Raw genomic sequence first — 12,228 nt, 5'->3', positions numbered from 1 at the left:
GAAAACTGGGTAAAAGGAAGCCCCGCATCATGAGACATTCCTGACTGAGGCAGAAATTCCTGTCTGGAGAGAAAACAGCCAACTTTGTGAGCTGCAAAGCTTCACACTGGGTGGGAGGAGCCCTAAGGTGTGCAGTCTTCCCCAGAGGAGTGGGGTACCTGACCAGGGGAACACTGCCCCTATAAGCACCCTTCAGACTCAGTACAACTGAAATGAGTGTTATAATACCTGGCTTTGCTGACTATTAACTACAATGAGGAATATCCCTAGAAAGCTATTGGACAAAAGCAGAAAAAAGCCAGCTCTCAAAAGGCCCACACACAAACTTCCCTGTTTTGGAAAGCAACCTAAAATTACCAGAAAGAAAGGTGCAAGGTCCTTTGGTAAAAAGAGACTCACCTGATAGGCTCTGGGTGCATCTCAGTGAGATGTAAGACCTCTTCAGGGACTGAGACATTGGCAGCAGCCTTTATCGTGACCTAGTACAGGTGTGCTGACACAGATGCTGGCAGATGCCCTTGGAGTTCTTCCCCTGGCCTGTTAGCTCAGAGTCTGCCCCACCCACTAGAGTGTAGAATAAATCCAGCTCAGCCAGGGCAGACAGCCCACCCTAGAGACTGGCCTCACCCACAGCAAGCCCTCAAGCAACTTTTAAGCCTGCATAGACTCTGTAAATGCATCCTCTGCAGGCAGGCAAGTGGCCCTGCCTCTGTGGGGAAGGGCATGCATGAGAAGTGGGTGGAGAGTGTGGGGCACTGGTGGAGTGTGTGGGTGGCTCTAAAGTGGAATGACTGGGTCTGTTCCAGGGAGTTGGGAAGTGTCCACAGGGCCAGGACTGTGTTGAGGGTGGATGTGGACCTGTGGGCCATGGGGCTTATCAGAGGCAGAAGGCCTGTGCTTCTCAAACAGCCACATAGGGGATTGGCCCATCCTTCCAAAGCCTGGAACAACTGGATACCCCCATGCCTGGTGCCAGCCCCACACAGCTGCAATCCTGAGAGAGCTGACAACATTTTTGCAAGCCAAAGTCCTGCAGCAATTGTAAGCCCCTGAGCCTCATGATCAGCTCTGTTCTGGACCCACCCGCTTAACGGAAAACCTGCAACAGAAATGTGCTATTAGACCTTTTGTTCAACTCTACTGAGGCTCCCCAAAGCCAATAAACAGACTTAAGTGTCCATATCCGCCACACGCAGCAGAGCACTACAACCAGTCAGCCAGGGGCACAACCTAGACTCCCTGGGCACCTACGGCAAGAGCAATCCTGACACAACAGGAGGACACACATAGCCCACACAGCGGTCACTCCTGGAACATTCGGAACTGGTGACAAGAGGGAAGCACACTGCTGGGTCTCCAAAGATGCCTCCTACATAAGGCCACCTCTACAAGATCAAGACACGTAGTGGACCCACCTAATACACAGAGAAAGAGACAAAGTGAGGAGGCAAAGGAGTATATTCCAAGCAAGGAAACAGGACAAAACCCCAGAAAAAGAACTAAATGGAAAAGAAATAAACAATCTATCTAACAAAGAGTTCAAGTAAAAAGTCATAAGGATGCTCACTAATCTTGGGAGAAGAATAGATGAATACAGTGAGAATATCAACAAAGAATTGTAAAATATAAAAAATAACAAATCAGAAAAGAAGAATACAATACTGGAAATGAAAAATCACTAGAGGATTTAATAGCAGAGTAGATGATACAGAAAAACAGATCAGTAAGCTGGATGAAAGACTAGAGGAAATCACCCATGCTAATCAGATAAAAGAAAAAAGATTATAAAGAATGATAACAGTTTAAGGGAACTCTGGGACAACATGAAGTGCACTAACACTGATGACATTCATATTATAGGTGTCCCAGAAGGAGAAGAGAGAGACAAAGGGGCAGAGAATCTATTTGAAGAAATAATAGCTGAAAACTTTCCTAACTTAAGGAAGGAAACAGACACCCAAGTACAAGAGCACAGAGAGCCACAAACAATATACACCCAAAGAGGCCCACACCAAGACATATTAGAATTAAAATGTCCAAAGCTGAAGAGAAAGAGAGAATCCTAAAAGCCACAAGAAGGCAACAAGTGGCATACAAAGGAAACCCCATAAGGTTATCAGCTGACTTTTCAGCAGAAACCTTACAGGATGGAAGGGAGTGGCATGATATATCTATTTAAAGTGCTGAAAGGAAAAACTCTACAGCCAAGAATACTCTACCTGTCAAGGTTATCATTCAGAATGGAAGGAGAGATAGTTTCCCAGACAAGCAATATTAAAGGAGTTTATCATCAAGAAACCAGCTTCAGGAGAAATGATAAAGAGACTTATTTAAGTGGGAAAGAGAAGACCACCAATAGGAATTAGAAAATTATCAAAAGAAAAAAAGAGGCAATAAAATAACTGATAATGGCAAAAATAAAGTTAGAAGATACCACCTATGAAGAGAATATGAAGGTCTAAAGAAAAGGTGCTGGGGCTGCCCCGCGGCCGAGTGGTTAAGTTCTTGTGCTCCACTTCAGTGGCCCAGGGTTTCGCTGGTTCAAATCCTGGGTGCAGACATGGCAGCATGCATCAGGCCACGCTGAGGCAGTGGCCTACATAGCACAACCAGAGGCACTCACAACTAGAATATACAGCTGTGTACTGGCGGGCTTTGGGAAGAAAAGAAAAAGAAGATTGGCAACAGTTGTTAGCTCAGATGCCAATCTAAGAAAAAAAGTGCTAAAATTCCCTGTTTCAATGATAGGAGGATAATGGATACATGCACACAAAATGAGAGGTTAGATATGATCAAAAACATAAAACGTGGGCAGAGAGGAATAAAAGAGAAGAGCTTTTATAAAGACGTCAAACTAAACAGACCATCAACTCAATATAGATTTCTATATACATAGATTATTATGTATGAACCTCATGGTAATCATAAACCAGAAAACTATAGTAAATACACACATAATTAAAACAAGGGAAACGAACATAATACTAAAGAAAGTCATCGAACCACAAGGGAAGGGAGTAAGAGAAGAAGAAAGGAACAGAGAAGAACCACTAAAACACCCATAAAAAAGTAACAAAATGGCAGTAAGTACATATCTATCAATAGCTATTTTAAGTGTCAGTGGACTAATGCTCCAATTAAAAGGCATAGGGTGGACAATTGGATAAAAAAGTAAGACCCACATATACGCCGCATACCAGAGACACACTTCAGACCTAAAGACATTCACAAACTGAAACTGAAGGGATAGAAAAAGATATTCCATGAAAATGGCAAAGAAAAGAAAACAGGGGTAGCAATACTTATATCAGACAAAATAGACTTTAAAACAAAAACTGTAACAAGAGACAAGGAAGGACACTACATAATGATAAAGGGAACAATCCAACAAGAAAATATAACACTTGTAAATATCTATGCACCCAACATAGGAGCACCTAAATATATAAAGCAATTATTAACAGACATAAAAGGAGAAATAGGCAGTAACACAATAAAGTAGGAGATTTTAACACTCCACTTACACCAATGGACAGATCAGCCAAACAGAAGATCAATAAGGAAACACTGGCTTTAAACCACACATTAAACCAGATGGACTTAGTAGATATAAACAGAACATTCCATCCAAAAACTGAAGACTACACATTCTTTTCACATCCACATGGAGCATTCTCCAGGATTGATTACATACTGGGCCACAGAACAAATATCAGTAAATTTAAGAAGCTTGAAATAATACCAAGCATCTTTTCTAACCACAACAGTATGAAACTAGAAATCAACTACAGGAAGAAAACCAGAAAAGTCACAAATAGGTGAGATTAAACAAAATCCTACTGATGAATGATTGAGTCAATGAAGAAATCAAAGGAGAAATCAAAAAATACGTGGAGACAAATGAAAATGAAAATAAAACATGCAAAAACCTGTGGGATACAGCAAAATTCGTTCCAAAAGGGAAGTTTATAGCAATACAGGTGAAACTCAACAAACAAGAAAAATATAAAATAAGCAATCTAACAGTGCACCTAAAGGATCTGGAAAAGAAGAACAAAAATATCCTAAATCAGTAGAAGGAAGGAAATAATAAAAATCAGAGCAGAAATAAACGAAATGGAGACTAAAAAATATCAATGAAACCAGGAGCCGGTTCTTTGAAAAGATAAACAAAATTGACAAACCTTAGCTAGACTCACCAAGAAAAATACAGAGAAGGCTCAAATAAATAAAATCAGAAATCTAGAGGAGAAATTTCAATGGACACCTGAGAAATACAAAAGATTATAAGAGAATACTATGAAAACCTATATGTCAATAAATCGGATAAAGTAGAAGAAATGGACAAATTCTTAGAATCATATAACCCTCCAAAACTGAATCGATAAGAAACAGAGAATTTAAGTAGACAAATCACTAGTAAGGAGATTGAAAGATTAATCAAAAACCTGCCATGGGGCCGGCCCGGTGGTGCAGTGGTTAAGTGTGCACGTTCCGCTTCTCAGCGGCCCAGGGCTCACCAGTTCAGATCCCAGGTGCGGACATGGCACCACTTAGCTAAAAGCCATGCTGTGGTAGGCGTCCCATGTATAAAGTAGAGGAAGATGGGCATGGATGTTAGCTCAGAGCCAGTCTTCCTCAGCGACAAGAGGAGAATTGGCAGTAGTTAGCTCAGGGCTGATCTGCCTCAAAAAAAAAAAAAAGAAAAGAAAAACCTCCCAGGAAATAAAGGTCAAGGACTCCATGGCTTTCCTGGTGAATTCTACCAAACATTTAAAGAAGAACTAATACCTATCCTTCTCAAACTCTTCCAAAAATTGAAGAGGAGGGGAACCTTCTCAACTCATTCTAAGAAGCCAACATCACCCTGATACCAAAACCAGACAAGGACAACACAAAAAAAGAAAATTACAGGACACTATCACTGATGAGCATCGATGCAAAAATCCTCAACAAAATACTAGCAAATCAAATACAGCAATACATTAAAAAGATCATACACCATGATCAAGTGGGATTTAGTCCAGGGATGCAGGGATGGTTCAACATGTGCAAGTCAATGTGATACACCACGCTTAACAAAATGAATAAAAATCATGTGATCATCTCAATAGACGCAGAGAATGCATTTGACAAGTTACAACATCCATTTATGATAAAAACTTTGAATAAAATGGGTATAAAAGGAAACTACTTCAATATAATAAAGGCCATGTATGACCAGCCCACAGCTAATATCATTCTCAATAGAGAAAAGCTGAAATCTATCCCTCTAAGAACAGGAACCAGACAAGGATGTCCACTTTCACCCTCTTACTTAACATCATATTGGAAGACTTACCTAAGGCAATCAGGCAAGAAAAAGAAATCAAAGGGATCCACATTGGAAAGGAAGAAGTAAAACTGTCACTATTTGTTGGTGACATGATTTTATATATAGAAAACCCTAAAGCACTCACTAAAAAACTTTCAGAAATAATAAATGAATATAATTTACAGGATATAAAATCAACAAAGAAAAATCGGTTGCAATTCTATACACTAACCATAAAGTAGCAGAAAGAGAAATTAAGAATATAATCCCATTTACAATTATGACAAGAAGAATTAAATATCTAGGAACAAATTTAAGAAAAAGGGGAATGATCTGTACACTGAAAACTAGAAAACATTGTTGAAAGAAGTTGAAGAAGACACAAAGAAACGGAAAGATATTCCATGCTCTTGAATTGGAAGAATTAATATAGTTAAAATGTCCATACTTCCTAAAGCAATCTACTGATTCAATACAATCCCTATCAAAGTTCCAGCAACATTTTTCATAGAAATAGATCAAAGAATCCTAAAAGTTATATGGAACAACAAAAGACCCCAAAGCAATTGGAATCCTGAGAAAAAAAAGAACGAAGCTGGAAATATCACACTCCCTGATTTCAAAGTATACTCCAAAGCTCTAGTAACCAAAACAGCGTGGTACTGGCACAAACAGACACACAGATCAATGGAACAGAATCAGGAGATCATAAATATACCCAGACATCTATGGATTATATCAGCTAATTTTCAACAAGGGAGACAAGAACCTACAATGGAGAAAGGAAAGTCTAATAAACGATGTTGGGAAAACATGCAAAAGAATGAAACTAGACCACTATCTTAAACCATACACAGAAATCAACTCAAAATGGACTAAAGACTTGAACATAAGACCTGGAAATATTAAAATTCTGGAAAAAAACAGTCAGTATGCTCTTCAACATGGGTCTTAGAAGCATATTTTCAAGTATCATGCATGATCAGGCAAGGGAAACAATAGAAAAAATGAACAAATGGGACTACATCAAACTAAAAAGCTTCTGCAAAGCAAAGAAGACCATCACCAAACAAAAAGACAACCTAACAACTGGGAGAAGATATTTGCAAACCATATATCTGATAAGGGGTTAATATCCAAAAAATATAAAGAATTCGTACATCTGAACAACAAAAAAACTATCAACCCAATTAAAAACTGGGCAAAAGATCTGAACAGACATTTCTCCAAAGAAAATATACAGATGGGCAACAGGCACATGAAAAGATGTTCAATATCATTAGCTATCAGGGAAATGCAAATCAAAACTACAAGATATCACCTTACTCCTGTCAGAATGGCTATAATTAACAAGACAGGAAACAAGTGTTGAAGAAGATATGGAGAGAAGGGGACCCTCATACACTGCTGGTGGGAGTGCAAACTGGTGCAGCCACTATGGAAAACAGTATGGAGATGCCTCAAAAAATTAAAACTATATCTACTATATGATCCAGCTATTCCACTGCTGGATATTTATCCAAAAACTTGAAAATACAAAGGCATAAAGATACACACACCCCTACGTTCATCACAGAATTATACACAACAGACAAGATTTGGAAGAAACCTAGTTGCCCATCAAGGGACGAATGGATAAAGAAGAGGTGGTATATATACAGAATGGAATACTACTCAGCCATAAGAAATGATGAAGTCCGGCCATTTGTGACAACATGGATGGACCTTGAGGGCATTATGCTGAGTGAAATATCAGAGGGAGAAATTCAAATACCATGTGATCTCACTTATAAGTACAAGATTTTAAAAAACGACAGACAAAAGCATAGAGACAGAGATTGGATTGGTGGTTACCAGAGGGAAAGTGGGGAAGGAGAAAGGCAAGTGGGGTCATTAGACACATGTGTGTGGTGATGAATTGTAATTACTCTTTGGGTGGTGAACATGATGTAATCTACACAGAAATAAAAATATATAACAACGTACACCTGAAATATGTATGATGCTATAAACCACTGTTACCACAATAAAATAAATAAATAAATAAAAAATAAAAAAAAGAGAAGAATGTTCCTGCTGAACTCTGATTCCTGGTAGGTGTTAAAGGTTTTGTTTCTAGAAGAGATTTAAAATTTTCTTTTAAAATTGCCACTACAGCTGGGACACATTATCTGTAACATCCAGTACAGTGCTGAGAAAAAACTCCTGCTTATAGTTCTTTAGGATGATCTCATAGTGACTTTTGATAAGTTCCTGTTCAAGTTTACACACAGGCTCTCATTTTTATGTGAGGAAGAAAGACTATTGCTGAACTCAGCCTGCCAGGAGCAGGAAGTGAAATTTCCCAGGAGAGCTTTTTCTTTTTAAAGATTGGCACCTGAGCTAACAGCTGTTGTGTTGACAAAAATAATCCATAACCAATCTATAAGTAAAAATTTGACACAGTGTATTCTGAGCTGAAATCTGAGGACCATGGCCCGGGGCCTTTCTTCCCGAAGGAAGAAAGGGCACCAAAGAAGTGGGGTGCCCAGAGTGGTTATATACCCCCAGAGAGGATGTTTCACATAGGATTGAAATGTCCCTTTTACAGTAGTCGCGAGACTGCTCTGTCCGCACAGCGATTGATGGAAACAGCAGGTAGGTCTGCTGTCTCAGTGAACGCAGCAGGGTGACAGTCTGTTGTCTGTAGCTGGGTTGTCACAGGTGAGCTGGTGGTCCAAGGTGAGTGCAGCAATCAGTTCCTAGCCTAAGGAAAGATGCTTATCCCTAAGGAAATGCCAATGTGGGGGGAAGTTGCACCTTTATCTCAAGGGCCTTTGTTCTTGCCACAGGAAATGTCTAAGCAGATATGCAATGCGTGCTCAACAGCCACAGTCAGGCCCTTTTGGAAAAAACAAGGTCAGGCCGAATTAGGTTTATACCAAATGGCTTGCTCATATACTCCAATATATCCTATTGCTTGCCATTTTTATTTGTCAGTTGCCAATCTTTTCTTTTTCTTCTGCTTTTTCTCCCCAAATCCTCCCAGTAAATAGCTGTATGTTTTAGTTGTGGGTCCTTCTAGTTGTGGCACATGGGACGCCGCCTCAATGTGGCCTGATTAGCAGTGCCATGTCTGCGTCCAGGATCCGAACCAACAAAACCCTGGGCCACCGTAGCAGAGCACGTGAACTTAACCACTCGGCCGCGGGGTTGGCGCTCCCAGGAGAGTTTTTAACCATTTCTCTACAGCTGGGAGAGAATATCTATAAGCTCCATTAGAGGAAAGTGCACTCTGCAGAATCGCCATGGCTTCTAGCTGCTTCAGATCGCCTAGGTAAGGCTCACACAGTGCAGTTCACCGCTTTCACTCAGGCTCTCCCATGTCATGGAAGCATCTCCCTGCTGATCTCAGTTGCCTGTAGCTGTGAGGGGACTTCTTCCAAGGAGAGATTTAAAAGCACTCACTGCCCCTGGGACAGATGAACTGTCTGTTCATTCAATGAGGGTACATGGTGGAGAAAATCTCCTGCTTGTGGCTTCTTAACATCTATTGAAAAGTGACTTCTAACACATTGCAGTTCAGTCTACGCACAGGCTGTCACTTGTATGTAGTGAAGGAAAACTGTTGAGAAGCTCAGCTTGCCAGGAGCTGGGATTGACATGTTCCTAGGAGAGCTATCAAAAGTTTCACTACAGCTGGGAGAGAATAGCTATCATATCCATTCAAGGAAAGGACACTGTGCAGAAAATCTCTGGCCTGTAGCTTTTTTGGATCACCTGGTTAAGTGCCTTCTCACACATGGAAGGACAGGGGCTTCACTCAGGCTCCCTCTCCTCTGTCATGAAAGCACGCTCCTGGTGAACTCAGCTTTCTGTAGCTGTGAAAAGTCTACTCCCAAGGAGAGGTTTAAAACCATTCACTACAGCTGAGACAGATTATCTGTATATTCATTCTATGAGGTCACATGGTCAAGGAACTCTCCTGCTTGTGGCTCTTTAGGATTTTCTTGATAAGTGACTTTTAATTCAGTGCCAAGCAGTTTACACCCAGGCTCAAGGACATGTGATGAATGAAAACTATTGCTGAGCTCAGCTTGCCAGGAGCTGGAAGGGACACTTTACTAGGAGAGCTTTTAAACATTTCACCAGAGGTGGGAGTGAATACCTATAACATCCATTCAAGGAAAGCACAGTGTGCAGAAACGCTCTGACCCGTAGCTGTTTAGGATCATCCTGGTACGCTCCTTTACACACATTGCACTTCACGGCCTTCACCCAGCCTGCCTCTCCTCTGTCACGAAATCATATACTGGCTGAACTCAGCAGCCATGTAGCTGTGAAGGGACTTCCAAGCAGATATACAATGCGTGCTCAACAGCCACAGTCAGGCCCTTTTGGAAAAAACAAAGTCAGGCCGAATTAGGTTTATACCAAACGGCTTCCTCGTTTACTCCAATATATCCTATTGCTTGCCATTTTTATTTGTCAACATTTTATCAATACAATGAAACACTACGTAGCCAGTAAAAAGAGTGATATAGCTCCTATGTGTACTTTAGAAAAGCATCCCAGATGTTTTATTAGCTGAAAGAAACCCAAGGTGCAGAATTGTATGCACGGTAGGGTCGTATTTGATATTTTCAAAGGACATTTATATGTCTTGATAAGCATACATGATTTCTGGAAAGATACACATAATATGCCTAGTTACTTTGGAGAGTTTGATAATGGATCAATCTTTTATTGTATAGCAGTCTCCCCTTATCCGTGGTTTTGCTGTCTGTGATTTCAGTTACTTAAGGTCTCTCACGATCTGAAAATATTAAATGGAAAATTCCAGAAATAAACAATTAATGAGTCTTAAATTGTATGCCATGCTGAGTGTTGTGATGAAATCTCACGCCATCCTGCTCTGTCCCTCCCCCCGAAAATGAGCCATCCCTTTGTCTAGCGGGTCCACACTGTACCCACCACCTGCCCACTAGTCACATTAGCAATCTTGGTTATCAGATCAGCTGTCAGTATTGCAGTGCTTGTGTTCAAGTAACCCTTATTTTGCTTAATAATAGCAAAAAAGTGCAAGAGTAATGATGCTGGCAATTTGGAAATGCCAAAGAGAAGCCATAAATTGTTTCCTTTAAGTGGAAAGGTGAAAGTTCTTTACTTAATAAGAAAAAAAGTCATATGCTGAGGTTGCTAAGGTCAATAGTAACTTTCATTACAATATGTTGTTATCATTATTCTATTTTATTATTAATTATTGTTGTTAATTTCTTACTGTGCCTAACTTGTAAATTAAACTTTATCATAGGTATGTATGTATGGGAAAAATCATAGTATATTTAGGGTTTGGTACCATCCGTGATTTCAGGCATCCACTGGAGGTATTGGAATGTGTCCCCTGCAGATAAGGAGGGACTACAGTATACTATTTTATAATGATTAATATTTTAACTATGCAAATATTAAGTAGTTTCATTCAACTTAAAGAAACTAGTTAATAGAAAAAAACAATAAATATAAACGAGTTTGCTTGTTCAAGAAGTGTTTTGGTTAACAAACTGTGAGCTAGTATGGACTACAATTTTAGTTGCTAAACTGTGAAAATATTTGGCTATGTCTAATAGAATATAAGGTTAAAAAAAGTGTGTTTTAACTGGTTTTTTAAAAATAGTGGGAAAACTTTGCACATACTTAGCTGAAAGGAAGCAGCCTGAGAAGAGGAGGAAGGGATGTGCAGTTAATGAAAGAAAGTCTCTGATGACCCGAAAGGAATCTGTTCAAGAGCACAGAGGAGGATCAGCCTTCCACAACTGTGCTCATGGTTGTTGACATGGTTGTCTATGTTGTCATTGTAGCCACTCACGTTTACTGAAGATTTACTATGTGCCAGGCACTCTGTTATATGCTCTACATATGTTTTTTCACTTAATTTTCCAATTATGTTCATCAAGAAATATTTAATGAGCACGTACTATGTGCCAGATGTGATTTTAGGCTCAGGAGGCACTTGGTCAATAGAATAGAAAACACCTGCTCTCATAGAACTATGATTCTCTGAGGGCGATGGATAGTGCACAAATCTCTCTCTCTAGTCCTATCTCTATCTCTGTCTCTATCAGGTGGTGGTGAGAAGAGGAAAAGCCAGATCAGAGGAGAGAGAGAGTGATAAGGTGGAGGTGGGGTGAGGGTGATAGTTTCTTATGAAACACATTCTTGTGGGAAGAAGCAGACAATACAGAATAAACATGTAAGTAAAATAACATGATGAGAAGAGAGGCCACTTTAGATGGGGTATTCAAGAAAGGCTGAGGGAGGGGACCTTTGAGGTGAGACCTATATGATAAGAATTAGCCAAACTTAGCAGGTGGGAGAGAGGGCTTACCAGACAGAGGGACAAGTAAGTCAAAGAACCCAAGCTTGTAAGTTTGCCATGTGTCTGAGGCACTGAAGGAAGAAGGCCCCCATAGCTGGAACATTTTGGGCAGTGGAGAGAGGTAGATGGCGCCAGGTCCTGTGGGGCCTTGTGGGCCATGATGAAATGTTTGTATGTTATTCTATTGGTGAAGGGAAGCCTATGGAAGATTTTAAGCAAGGGAGTGAAAATGGATTCACTAATTCCTTCCAACAAGATTTTCCTTTCTATTTCACTATGAAAGTAGAAGCAGCCAGAAGAAACTTTGCACTGACTCCTGTCAGCCTGTCTACCCACCCACTTGTCTGTGCCCATTTCCCTCATCTTCTAGCTTGCAATAAGTTGAACAGCCGTCTTCCACTCTGACAGTCTCCCCACCGGTGCACTGGATCCTACCCCTTCCTGCATACTCTTCTCTCTCTTGCATCATCATTTCCCCTGTTCAATTAAACCAGTCACATCAGCAAACAGGTCTTAATTTCTCCCTTCTTGGATACCTAATAGATACTGCGAACTA

This window comes from Equus asinus, unplaced genomic scaffold (assembly GCF_041296235.1).
Source record: "Equus asinus isolate D_3611 breed Donkey unplaced genomic scaffold, EquAss-T2T_v2 contig_591, whole genome shotgun sequence".
NCBI classification, from domain to species: Eukaryota; Metazoa; Chordata; class Mammalia; order Perissodactyla; family Equidae; genus Equus; species Equus asinus.
This window is presented reverse-complemented; position numbering follows the sequence as displayed.